We start from the raw sequence: 9,117 nt of genomic DNA on the forward strand, positions 1-9,117 counted from the left end.
GGGTGCCCAGGTGGTCAGAATGTTATGGCTATATGATTTTTGAAGAATAGGACTGACAGATGTATAGTACATTACTGTGGCACTTTCGTAGACAATGTGTCATTTGCAACATCATAGCAAATATATATATATAGCCATATATATAACATCAACAGGTCTCCTGGGCAACAGCTTTAAAATCAAACCAACTCAGTTTTCCTTTTCTTTCTAAAGACATTAAATTCAACTGCTGGTGCTGCCTCCCAGTTTCTTTCTACTTTCTGTACTGGGTTGTGTCCTCCCCCCAGTCATGTTCTCTTTGAATTGAGCCTAGCTTCATTCAATAAAAAAATTGATTCAAAAGAGAAAAAAGTTCTTCAGTTAGCAAGCTCATTAGCTCTGTCACCTACTAGCTAATAAGTTAGCAGTTTATTCAAAAGACATGTTTGTACCATCAAACTACCTGGAGCAGTTTATATTCTGACAGAGGAGGTTTAATACAAGTGGATTGCTTTCTCCAGTTTAGACTTTTTTGCTAACCATTTGCTCAGAGGTCAACAATGTCAAGAGAGCTGTTTCGAGTGAATCTACTAATCGAAGCAATTCTACTGGAATGAACTGATGTTGCACTTTTCACTGTTAAATACTAGTGTAATGATGATGCTAGAGGTCAGGATATTACAAAATAGCAGACTATCAATATCAGAACCATAACATTAGACAGAATGTTGATACTGGGATACGGGGCTGTAGTAAACACAGCGGGAATGGCAATCTGACCAGTATAGTTGAGATATCTTGTTCTGGACGAAACTGACAGACAGAAGGACTGATTAACCATCAACCCAGTTGTCCTGTTGCAAAGTGGCACAAAAGCAATGAAACCAATGAAAAAATACACTGTAAAAAAGTGTGAAGTTATTGCAGTTTACTAGTGTTAAACCTGAAGGCAGTGTGAGAATCAGGATCTCAGAAAATTATTTCTTGATCAAATAGAAAATGAGGACCCTGCTTTTCATATACCATTAATATCTATTCAAATCAGGGGTTGTACATATGAATGAAGCATCATTAATGATAGTTCTTTTGCCTGATATTTATTGAGAAATTTAGAAATGATTTAGTGTTCTGGAGTCCACAACAGCTTTCGTGACAATGATGGCTCATTGAATGAAGCATTTGATATGTCAGCAAAGGAGAGCACTTATCAGTCCGCTATTGTCCGCTATTGTACAGCCAACTTGATACGATGCTCATCCCAAAAGACAATGCCTATTGCATCTACCCACAATGCACCAATGACTCAATTTGTATGGTAGGTTTGTGAAAAAACCTTATATGACTTGATATTTGTAAAGTTTTTGAGGTTGTTTTGTGCCAACTATGCAAACTGTTGACTTGTATGTGGGTCATGTAGATTTACGCAGTGGTGGAAGAAGTATTCTGATCCTTTACTTCAGTAAAAGTACAAATTCCACCACAATGTACAAATACACATTTAAGTAAAGTTCAAAATCCAACTTCAATAAAAGTAAGCAATGTACTTGAAGTATCAAAAGGTATTTGGTCTGCAGAAGAATAGACCCTTTGACTGATTTATTATTTGGCACTTTAATGTAATATAAACATCAGTACCTAAGTAGTATTTCACTTTTGTAACTTCCCCTGGTGGAGCTGGTTTTATATAGTTTTAGCTAGTTTAGTCCAGTGGTTCCTCTTTCAGATCAATCTGAAGGAAATTGTGAGATGATCAGTGGGAGAGGAAAGACGAAGTTCTTGTGTACTCATTTTTTGGATTGCACTATAATCTTTACATTTTTGTGAAATATTGTGTAATTTTAACTTTATTTTGGTTTACTAAATGAAATATTGCAACTGCTAACAACTCATTCGAAATGTGTTGGGAACCACTGGTTTAGCATTTGCACTAAAACCAAAGCGTTGTATTTTATATGCTTGTTTACTGTTTGTTTCTGTTATATGTATGTTTTTCCTTCCTTCCTACAATGATGGCTATGATAACAAAAATAGTATAATTCAGACACCAAATGTATTATTTACATCTGAAATAGTTTGGGCCCCAAAAGAAGAAGAATTAAATTATTAAAACTTCCATTCAGTCAATGTTCCCACAGTGTTACATGACAGACGTCTCTTTCTGTCAGGTAGAACCACTGTACAGCAGGTTTTTTTTGCAAACCCTTCATACAAAATAACATCCAATTGTACACCCTAATATTGTGTGTGTGTGTGTGTGTGTTTGTGAAATCTATAAAAAAGGTAAAGCAGTGATATAATTTTTGCAGAGTAGAAGAATAAAGTAACATACAATGGAAATACTCAAGTATAACAATGCTATATATACTAACCTGTTTAAAACAGATGTTGTCTCTTTCCAGCTGGGGTTGACTTCAACAGGTTTCAGGATAAATTTCCAGCCTCTTCATTCCAAAACGTGTTTAATTCCTGAATTCAGCCTTCCTCAGTAGCAACAAAGCTGTCCTGTTAACCTCTGTTGAGACGGGAAATGTGTTTATATGCTGAAGTAGCACTTGGAGAGGTCTGTGCTTACATGGGGCCAGTTAATAATAAGCTGTCTCAGCAAAGTGGCAGGAAAACTGAAACTTAGGTCTCACCTGACAGTAATGTTTCTTCACAGAAGAGAGTCCATAATCCCTTGTCTTCATCCACAACGACTCATAAACCAGAAGTGGAAGTGAAGTTGCACCTGGCACTTTCAGGGTGTGGTGAGGTGAGTATGTTTGAAGGAGAATCAAGCCAATAAACGTGTTACTGCAAATTGGAAATTGCTTGGTGTCGTCCACTCTGTTGCAGGGGTATTGAAGCCTCTCCTGAAGATTGCAATAATAGCAGTGCTACAATTGAGTGCTAAGATGAGCTGTTGTTAGTCCACAGTACAGTTACTGTTCCTCTGTTTGTTTGTGGTACATCATTACATCTCCAAATTTCCTCTGTCTTTGCTGTGCACATTCACTCCTCTGTCTGTCTGTCTTCTTCTATGGGTGCTGAATTACAGGTGCTGTAGTTGGCCCCTCCCACTAACACACAAACACATGCATGCAAGGCTTGCTATACTTATGAGGACTTTGGCTGAACTCATAATATTGACTACAATTCAACCCTGACTTCCACCCAGACTTAATCTAATCTAAGGCTGGCTATTCATAGTCTTGTTGTTGGTTGCATATATGCAACTCTGACAGTTATGTCATAGAACCCACCCTGGACAAATAATATTCCAAAACTATTAATAATTAGATTCAGCGTGTCAACATGCACGCTGATAACTTGATTATCAGCAAAATTAGGCATTTTGATTATTTTAACAGCCATGTCAACATATTAATCAGATTATCTTACTTATTTGAGGGGTAATAACGTCAGCAGCTTTGCTGTCTGTCCCACTCCAGGTCTTGACTGTGATGCAGTTTTGTCATTTGCCAACTGAAAAGAGGGAGAAGAAGAAGAGATGTAGCCATTTTTATCATGTTTAGGTGTTTCACTGTGGACGGAGGTCTCTGCAAAAATGACCCGGAAACGCTGGTGTGGTCGGATGCAAATTGTTTTTACAATAGTAGTCCCAGATCAGTTGTACCTTCTATTAGTTGTACTTGTTGTCCTAATTTTAATGTTAACCCCAAACATAAAGGCTAAACCTTAAATCTCAATGTTGGTATTGGGCTTGTAAAACAACAACACATTTGAGAATCGACATGTTCAACAGAATTGATACAGCAGGGAAAGTCTGACCGGAAGATCATGCAGGTAACCAATTAAAGAAAAAGAAAACAGTCTCCACACCCAGTAATAAAACCTCCCAGTTATTTCGCACCACTATTTACACACGTATATCTTCTAGTTTTATCTTGGAGTATCAGAAACAGTTCAAAGGCATTTAGGCATATTGTAAAACTCTCCAGCGCATTTTTTATTTCTGGGGTGGGGGGAAACTTTAAATGGTGATTGAGCCGCGGCTTTGATCCTGTTTTGGATTCATGGGATTTTCCGGCTGTAAATGAATGACCATGCTGCTGAATAAACTTCCCTCTGTACTGTATGTATTCATATCTGCTGTGACTGCTTCAGTAAGTAGGACAGGAGTTAATCAGTAACTAAGTTATAATCATCAGCATGGTTACAGAAACTAAACACACACACACACATTACACACATACACACAAACTTAGGCCTCATATTTTCAGATCTGGGATGTGTTTGCTTTTATCTATATGTCTGCCCATATTCATACACAACAACATGCATGCACAAACCCCCATAAACACGCTCTCAGAAAGGTGACACGTCATGCTTTCTTTAGATGTAGAAATAAATTAGTCAATCTCAAAGATAGACCTCTGACATTTGGATTTATGACTTGTTTTTATCAAGAAAAGTTAAAAAAGTTCTTCAGCCAGTTGTATCTGTTTCACAGCACAGGTTCCATATCATGTCCGTGGTTTAGCACCCAGTGGCACCAGAACTTTAAGGCTGCCTTGGAACAAACATTAAACAGGTTTGAAATGCATTTCATCCCTCAACAAACCTGCACTCTTACATCGCTGAAGGTTGATCATGAGATGTGAAGATGTGAAGGCTTTATTGTGATTTGAAGAGGAGGACCTAGAAATCACATGATGTCGTAAACCTGCAGACTCTTGGCCATGTATGGCATGTGAAAACCTGCCTCAAAAAGCTCACTCCCTGCAAGTCACAACAAATTATAAAAAATTTTTTGATATCCACACGTTGCTGTTTATTGTGATGCATGAAAATGTACCAACATAGTGGCGCATGTACTGGTTCAGATTCTTAAGAATAGCAACAGTAGCAACAAAACCTACTGATTCAAAATTGTACTTTATTTAAATCTGCAGCTCCCCTCCCAGCCTTACAGAGCTTTATAGTGAGTTTCAGGTCATTATTCAGCTGTCAGTCCACAACTGTTTTGGTTCACTCTCACCACTCTCATTATTTTCAGCCAAAGCAGGCAGTTTTCAGAGAAAAAGCTGGAAACACCCACAGTACACTAATGTGCAGCAACAAAAAGCGGACAGACACAGTTAGACACTATTTAGTGAACATAGTGAAGCGTTAAGTGGCTAAAGAACCTATTATTATTTCCCTCAGGAGACCAAAAACAGACCTAAAAGAGAGTGAATATTGCACTTATTTCCACTGTCCTCACATCACCAAAACAAACAGTTATTACAGGTTTAAGTTGATGTACAGATATATTATCAGCAAAATTTATTACAGAAGGATCTGCAGTAGAATGGCTCCTGTCAAGGGTTAGCTGGTTTTAACTGTTTACCATTGTCAAAGCGGGCAACTGCCCCCAGTCTCCCAAAGGCATTAGGTGTGTAGCAACTTTGTGGTATTTACTTTGTAATTTGATAAATTGCACATTTGTTTGGTAATATTCACCACTGAAACACAATCTGTACAAAAATATAGGGGCCTTAAAGTGGCTCCTGCATTATCACTTAATCTTGTGGCCATGTTTTGAAGAGGGGTCCTGTGTCAAATACCTTTTATATTTTATTATGTTACCATGGTGCATATTCCAAAATAACAAACTATGCAACACCTTCAGATCTATGCTGGTCCACCCTGAAGACGGAACTGTGGCCCTGAAGGGAGCTTCTTCCTCCTGAGGAAGTAACCCTGATGATGTTATCAGGATGATCTTGAATTGGAGTTTTGACTTCAAATTAAAAGCCAATAAACAAATTAGTGCACTGAGTTTGAAAGATGTGGGCATTTACCAGGCACAAAGGGTCGAATGTAAAAATGGGACGTGTTGAATTCAGCTTTTTTGGAGCTCAGTATATCTCGGCCTCTTTGCAGTAGCTCTGTGAACCTAGTGGTGTTTGGTTGGCTGCTCAAATTGAATCTCCACTGGAGGTGAAGCTGATGGATAAACTGATATAAAAACTTCTCAGTTTCTGTCAGCAATGTTTCATGCAAATCAGGAACAATGGCACTACTGTGATCCTAATCCGTACGCCCTCAACTCTTTATCACTGTGGTTGCCATTAAACTGTTTTTCATGAGAGAGAACAGGCTGCTCTTTGCTCTTTGTCTTGATTTCCTGTATTAAAATAAGCCACGTGAAGGATTCACAGATGTACACAAGATATCGACACAAAAGAACACGCAATCACAGATAGTGCATCACCCATACTGACAACAGCTGGAGCATTTAATTATTAAGAGCAGTGAATTTCAGATGTGTTGAAATTTATACACCTCCAATCACAGTTTAGTAGTAGAAGTGTTCTAACTTCTGTGGCATATTAAAGTAAATCACCACTGTCTGTTGCAGTTAGGTGACCCCCATCTTCAAAGTGCACACCACAATATTCAAATCTTTATTCAAATCAACCCAACTTCCTTTGAAGATGCTCATATATGGAGATTGAAAAACACAGTTTCAATGGAGTGAGGATGAGAGGAAGGAAAGAAAGAAAGAAAGATAGTCAAACCAGTCGAACCTTCATGTATTCAGTAAAGCACTAGGTTGTGCTGTGAACATGCTTTTGTCAAGCATTGCCATCTTGTGGTGAATTGTATGAAATGCACCTCCACCATCTGCTGTACTGAATAAATAGTTTGTAAAAGGCAAGGAATATTAGGGATAGAGTGTTCAGAGCCTGCCAACTTAAATGAGTGTCAAATAGTTTCCAATGCTAGGCCCACAACTAAACCTCTTCAAGACAATTGCCCACTGACAGGGGAGAGAGAAGGTATGCTAAGCTGCCGGACATCAACAGTAGTGCAGGATTCCTCCCACTCCCACAAATGTTTCTTTGGAACCAGAAAGGGTTCAGACGGGTTAGTTAATGTTGTTAGCATCTTTGGTGTAACACTAAAATTTATGTTGCTCAAGTCATCCATAAAGTGTGTATAGGGTTGTGCTCATCTTTATATACTGTATATACTGTTGGGTAGTTTTGACCTTGGTGACCTACATTTTGGTTGTAATGCCCCAATAAATTTGTATGTATCAAAGGCCAAAGTGGGCATGCATTGAAAATGACTTCACTGATCCCTTACTATAGAGCAGCGGTTCTCAACCTTTTAGAGTCACGACCCCCCAGAATAATCAGGTTGGTGTGCAACCCTTTAATTTCAACTTTTTAGTTCAGACAGTGTGAATTTGACTGTGTGCATAGTGGATCTGAAATGGAACTGTGATTATTAAAGTACTTCCTTTCATAAAGTGTTTGACAACGTTCACAGTGTAGGACTCGTGGCCTCCCCTCTGTATTACTCCACCGCCCCTCCACTCTTGCTGCTGCATCCATCCCCTCGTTACTGAAGGTGGAGAGGGGAGGGGGGCAGTGAACAGAGCTATCCATCAACTCACACACAGGCAGACTCACACAAAGAGACATAGATTCACACATGTAATCTACTGTATGTAACGACAACAAGACATACACCGACTTCAGAGCGTCTGAATATTTCTACACAGTCTGATTTGGAATAAACATAAATATATAGCTTACATTGTTACTGTCCAGTTACATTTAGAGAAATCAGTCTTCAGTCAGTCAAGAAAATTTGTAGTCTTCCATTTGCAATACATAATGCGCATTGAATCAGTCCTGAATCACAGACACTTTCTAGGCTATGTACAAGACAGACAGACCAGTTAAAACCTGTATATGACCCCTCTATGCCTTTATAAACTTGATTTCCCAAAATGTAATTTAAAAAAAAAGTTGAAAGTAGACAGCTCTTTCTTTCTTTTAGCATTTTAGCATGGCTCATTGCAGTGTCATTCTGCCAGTCCAAAACTATATGGTCCAGACTGAAATATTTCAACAATTATATAGGACTAACTGCCATTCCCAGGTCCCAGGGAATGAACCCTGCTGACTTTGGTGATCCCCTTTCCTGTAGCATCATCAGCGGGTTAACCTTTTTATCTTTTAGTGAGATATTTTTACAATTATTTGATGTATTGGAATGAAATTTGGTCGAGATTATTCATGTGTCCTGAGTATCAATTTTAATGACTTTTGGTCCTCCCTCTGATATTCCACCTAGCGCCACCAGCAGGTCAAAATTTTTAGATAGCCTGTGAAATATCTCAACATCTAATAATCGAATGGAACAAAATGTTATACACACAGTCATGGTTTATAGACACTGAGCTGGCTACTAACAGATTTTGGTGATTCCCTTACTTCTCTTGTACTACAAAATGAGGTTACCATTTGTGGTTTTGAGTGAAATGTAAAATATTGAATGGTTTGAAATGAAATACGCCCAAAATGAATGACATTCCCAACAGCTTATGCTGTACTTTAGGTTTAAAAAGAAAAAGAAGAAGATATACTTTATTATCCAGGAGGAAATTGTTGTTTTCTCTCTTTTTTTTTACACACACACACACACACAGGCTGAAATACACACTTTATGCACTTTGGACATTGCAAACAGGGAGAGATGATGGGGCTGGCCTAGTTTATTCTTATCTATACAAAGTATCACGCATGCTAAAACAAGCCAAACTCAAAATAGTAAAGATTCTAACATTATACCTGTACAGCCTCACACATGGCTGTAGACTCTTAATCTTAATCTTAAACAATATATCATATGACCAAAAATAAAACCACAGAACAAATCCGGTTACAAAGCTGCATTACACTGCCACCTAGTGTTTACATTTTTCACTCTGATGTCCACTGCATGATATCACAGTTCCACTTTGGAGATACTCTAGCATAAAACACAAATTTGATTCAAGAACACATGTCCCCCCCCCTTCTCCTCTCTTCATCTTTCCTTATGTGTCTCTCTCTATATCATTTATTTCTCTCTCTCTCTCTACCTCTATTTTCCTCCACCCCCCTCCCTCCCTCTCAGTCATATTTCTCCATTAGGCAGGATTTTTAACCACCTCTTGTATCTCCTATTAAAGAAAGTTCTGCATCGTTTACCACGACTGGTTATCAGTCACTGTCACAGAGCTACAGCCCAACACACACACGCACACAAAAACATAAATGTTCTCATGTGCACACATTCCTAGATATAGATACACAAACAAATGAGTACCACACATGTACCCACAGTTCTTAGAAATCCACACACACACACACA

At 38.4% G+C, this 9,117-nt stretch overlaps 1 protein-coding gene across 2 annotated transcripts in view; it reads right to left on the minus strand.

Annotated features, from left to right (window-relative positions):
• The window catches only part of prr15la (proline rich 15 like a), a 6,695-nt gene extending 3,721 nt beyond the window's left edge, over positions 1-2,974 (minus strand). The window contains exons 1-2 of one of the 2 annotated variants that reach the window (XM_035654362.1): positions 2,616-2,974; positions 2,349-2,491 (exon numbers count right to left, since the gene is read on the minus strand). The gene's annotated coding sequence lies outside the window, so the exon portion shown is untranslated. Of the gene's footprint in view, positions 1-2,348 lie in introns of both variants that reach the window. The other variant, XM_035654363.1, reaches the window with a different exon arrangement.
• Positions 2,975-9,117: the final 6,143 nt, after the last annotated feature.

This window comes from Morone saxatilis, unplaced genomic scaffold (genome assembly GCF_004916995.1).
Source record: "Morone saxatilis isolate NCDOM2014 unplaced genomic scaffold, NCSU_SB_2.0 Contig14, whole genome shotgun sequence".
Taxonomy (NCBI): domain Eukaryota; kingdom Metazoa; phylum Chordata; class Actinopteri; family Moronidae; genus Morone; species Morone saxatilis.